The sequence below is a fragment of the Gekko japonicus genome, unplaced genomic scaffold (assembly GCF_001447785.1).
Source record: "Gekko japonicus isolate JY-2015 unplaced genomic scaffold, Gekko_japonicus_V1.1 scaffold391, whole genome shotgun sequence".
Taxonomy (NCBI): Eukaryota; Metazoa; Chordata; class Lepidosauria; order Squamata; family Gekkonidae; genus Gekko; species Gekko japonicus.
This window is the reverse complement of record NW_015174286.1, coordinates 884622-889287: the sequence shown is the minus strand read 5'-3', so window position 1 is coordinate 889287 and position 4666 is coordinate 884622. Positions and strand designations below refer to the sequence as shown.

Here is a 4666-nt window from a genome sequence, read left to right as displayed (position 1 = left end):
TTCCCTAGGTCTAAAGCTTATTTCTGCGATGTTAAAGAGACAGGGAGAAGTATCTTTGTTGTTGAGACTTTGTTCACCTCAGTTTTATATCCTTCCCCATCTGGTCACAGGCCATGTGCCTGTGTGTGTCCTCTCCAGATTCCCTGTGAAATCACTAGTAGATCTGCTTCCCAAGAATGGCTGCCTCACTCCTCAAGGGACAGCATCCTCTTTCCCACAACCCCCAAGAGCATTCTGTTATGTCTTCTCATACTGCCTGATGCCAGACAGACGCAGCTAGAGCTTCAATCCAGAAGACAATAGGGACTAGGCTCCTGAACTACAAGTAAGGAGTCAATAGGGACATTGGCAGGAAGTTCAAACCCGCCAATAGGACTTAGGGGTGTCCCTCCACAATTGTATAAAGTTGGCCACACGGCCGTTAGTTTCTGTTCCATGTGTTAAGTACTAATAAACGCGTCTTCTCCGATATCGTGCTCTGCGTCCTGATGTATCAAACCCAGTACTTTTCAGTAGCGATGAGGATGGGATCTGATGAGAAAGCCTGACTCCCCACCCGCGACATCGAGCTCCGAGCAGAAGGAAGTCAGCACGCCCTGCACTGCTCTCTAGCAGCACCGCACAACGTCACCTGGCTACCCGCAACACTGGTGAGTCATGGCCGCCGCTCATGGAAACCTCGAAAAGTTCGATCCCTCATGTCCCAAAGTTTGGGATTCCTGGACAGACCAGCTGATATGTTACATCGAGCTAAATGGCTTCACCGATGCTGGAAAAAGAAGGGCCCTACTCCTTAGTTCCTGTGGAACCGACACAGTTCAGCTCGCCAAGAGTCTCCTGGTTCCCTGCGCCATTTTGGAGTGTTTGTTTGAGGAGATAATAGAAGCCCTCAACAACTACTTCAGTCCGAAGCCAACCTTCCTGGCTAGACGGATGGAGTTCCAGGGAGGAGTGCAGGCCCAAGGGGAATCTGCTGCAGCCTTTATGGCCGCCCTGCGTGCACTCGCTGTGGACTGTTCCTTTCCCAAGGTGGAAGACAACCTCTTGACGCAATTCGTGTGGGGACTTACAGATGCCAAACTGCGGAGGAAGATGATCGGCAACCGTAAGATCACCCTGGAAGAGGCCTTGCAGCTAGCCCTAGCACACGAGGCCTCATATAAGGAGCGCCCAACAGCTGCGGCACATCAGGTCGGGCCGGGATACAGCCCAGAGAACTCGGACAAGGAAGATGTCTGCCTCATCCGGCAACCACAATGCCGGCAGCAGCAGGGGCCGCCGTCCAGCAGTCATGCTGGTAAGGCCTCCAGCTGTTCCTAATGTGCCAGCTGTGGAGAGGCACATGAGAGGAAGACATGCCATTTCCGGGATGTGACCTGCCACACCTGCGGTAAGCAATGACATCTCGCCCGAGTCTGCCGGTCCAAGGGCCCCCGGAACATGCAGGCATCCACGCAGTCACGCCACCATGCTGCCGCCGCACACAACTCTGCCACTGAGACCTCTGATCTCTACCACCTGACTGATCAGCCGCTGCAGGTACTACACCTCCCCAACCAGTCTGCCACCCTGAAGATTCAAATACAAGTCCGGATTGAGGGGTGCCCCTGATCCATGGAAGTGGACTCAGGGTCAGCAGCATCCATCATATCCGTGGACACACTGATCGAACTTCGGCCAATGAGGGGAACCCCTCTGTGGCCCTCACCCTTAAGTTTGGTGGATTTCCAGCGAAATCCAATCAGGAGGGTCGGGACATTACGGGTGCAATACAGAGACTTTATGGGGAATCTGGATTTGGTGGTGGTAGAGGGTAACCTTGTAAGTGTTCTGGGCTGGGCCTGGTTCGAGACCCTGGGTATCACCGTCGGGGGGGGGGTTAATAAATGCTCACCTCGGGATTTTGGGGAGGTCTACCGGGAATTTCCCGCAGTTTTTGACGGGGCTCTGGGATGTTACAAGGGTCCCCCGGTGTCATTGCAGCTAGACCCACAGGTAGCCCCCATCTGCCGGCATTTCCGCACAGCGCCCCTCTCCTTGCGGCCTAAAATAGAAGCCAAACTAGACTGGCTGATAGCCCAGGGCATTCTTGAGCTGGTCTCCCATTCCCGTTGAGAAACACCAATAGTTACCCCCGTCAAACCGCATCTGCATGCGGATTATAAATGCACTATAAATCAAGCCCCTCCAAGCGCACTCATGCCCTGTCCTGGTAGTGAGCCACATGCTGGCGTCTCTGGCAGGGGCAAGCATGCGGGACATCCGCATCCGCATTTGCACGGATTATAAATGCACTATAAATCAAGCCCCTCCAAGCGCACTCATGCCCTGTCCTGGTAGTGAGCCACATGCTGGCATCTCTGGCAGGGGCAAGCATTTTCGGCAAGCTGGATCTCGCTCTGGCATATCAGCAGTTACTGTTAGATGAGGCCACTGCGACGGCCCAAACAATCATTACACACCAGGGTGCATTTAGGGTTAAAAGACTGCAGTTTGGGGTCAGTGTGGCCCCCAGGATCTTCCAACAACTAATGGACACTTTGTTAAAAGGGATCCCTGGTGTGATGCCATTTTTTTCATGACGTCCTCATCGCTGCTGCAACCCCAGAGGATTTTGCGTCCTGTCTCCACTCCGTGTTGGGCTGTTTCAACGAGGCCGGTCTGAAAGTCAAATGGGAGAAGTGCCTCTTCGGGGTTCCAGAGGTGGACTTTTTTGGGTACCGGTGGATGCGATGGGCCTCCACCCCGCAAAGGACAAGGTGAAGGCTATTGTGGAGGCCCTGGCACTGCAGTGCAAGGCAGAGCTTCAGGCCTTCCTGGGCCTCGTAAACTTTTATCATGCCTTCCTGCCAAAGAAGGCTGCCGTGGCAGAACCCCTCCATAGACTCTTGGATAAATCGGCCCCTTGGGGGGAGGCGGCTGAGCTGTGGAAAGTCGGTCCTGCCTGGACAAGACACTTTCTGGATACAGCGGCGTGCTTCATGCTGGAGTCACAGTCTTGTGAAGAGGACGAGGTGTCAGAGCTAAGCTCGGAGAGCTCTGAGGAAGCCGAGGAGGAGCCGGAGGAGTTGCCCATTCCTGGACAACAGGTGTTGTACAGTGAGTACACAATGGCTCAAGCTTCAGCTACTTTGCTAATAGACAAACTAACAAATGACAATTATGCCGTCTGGTCTCTTCGGATGCAGCATTATCTTAAGAGAGAGGGGTTGTGGAAGTTTGTAGACTCACCCCCTGCTGCACCCACGGCCCAGGAGACCGAACAGGACGAAAAAGCCTTGGCAGCAATTGTGTTATGCTTATCTGACCAGCAGCTATTGCATGTTTGTGATAAGACATTGGCCAAGGAGGCTTGGGATAGCTTAAAAACAGTACATATCAAAAAAACTGCTGCGTCCGTCATAACGCTGACCCGCAGACTGTACCGTACTGTTATGTTGCCAGGTCAGTCAGTCCGGTCGCATGTGGATGCTTTGTCTGGCCATTTCCAAGCCCGCACACTAAGGGGGAAAACAATGGCTCAGGATGACAAGATTTTTGTTCTACTTTCCTCCTTGCCGGATAAATATAATGGACTTATTGCTGCTCTTGAATCGGTTGATGTGAGCACCCTTACTTGGTCGTCTTGTTGGCAGATTATTGGATCAGGAAGCAAGGTTTCAGGCATTGGCAGAGGTCCATCCTGGGAACTGTTCCAATAAGGAGAGGAGTATCTTTGCTGGCAGTGTTCCCGGAGCTGGCCAGCAGCCCAGAAAGACACCTGGTGTCAGCAAAGTAAAAAAATGTTTTAAATGTTCCGGAACAACACATCTTGCCCGAGAATGTCCTCAAGTATGGAGGCGAGGACAAAAAGACACGCAAGTTGACACGTGTCACAAGCAAGGAAACCACGCACCCCAGCAGCATGTTGCTATCGTTACAGTTGGTCCTGAGAAGGCCAGCATGAGATGGATTCTTGATAGCGGCGCTGCCAGACTGTTTGTAAATGATAAAACTGTGTTGCATGATGTACACCCATCTGAACTTACTAATGTTTGTCTTGCAGATGGCAGTGAAGCCTCTGTGAGCTGTGCTGGAAGTATATATTTGCCTAGCCTTAACCACACGTTCACCAATGTGTTATGCGTGCCTGATCTCGAAAACAATCTGCTTGGAATAGGTATGCTGGATGATGCAGGGTTCAGGATTGTTTTTGAAAACAAAACCTGTAAGATATACAAAGGTGATCAACTTGTGTCCACAGGGAAGTTAGTGAATGATGTATATGTATTATGTGATGATGGTGTGCAAGCTCAAACAGTATTCAAAAATGTTGGGTTGCATGAGAACTGTATACATTTACTACATAGAAGGTATGCCCATGCAAGTTTTAACACATTGCAGAAAACTTTGGCATGTTTGGGGGACACAAATATTAAGAAGTGTTCAAACTACCTAGAATGTGATGTATGCAAGCGTTCTAAGTCACATGCTCATCCTGTAGCAAAGGTGAGCAACAGGGTAACCACAGACCCTCTCGCTCTCGTGCACGCTGATGTCGTAGGACCATTCCCATGTAGCGTGTCAGCGCGCAAATTTGCATTAATTTTGGTGGACGATTTTTCACGCTTTGCGTGGGTGTTCCCGCTAAATAAAAAATCAGAAGTGTGTGCTACCATAAAACAGT

The 4666-nt window shown here is 51.2% G+C and overlaps 1 protein-coding gene across 3 annotated transcripts in view; it reads right to left on the bottom strand.

Moving 5' to 3' along the window:
- MLIP (muscular LMNA-interacting protein) overlaps positions 1-4666 on the bottom strand; it is a 121798-nt gene that overhangs the window by 20238 nt on the left and 96894 nt on the right. The window lies entirely within an intron of this gene.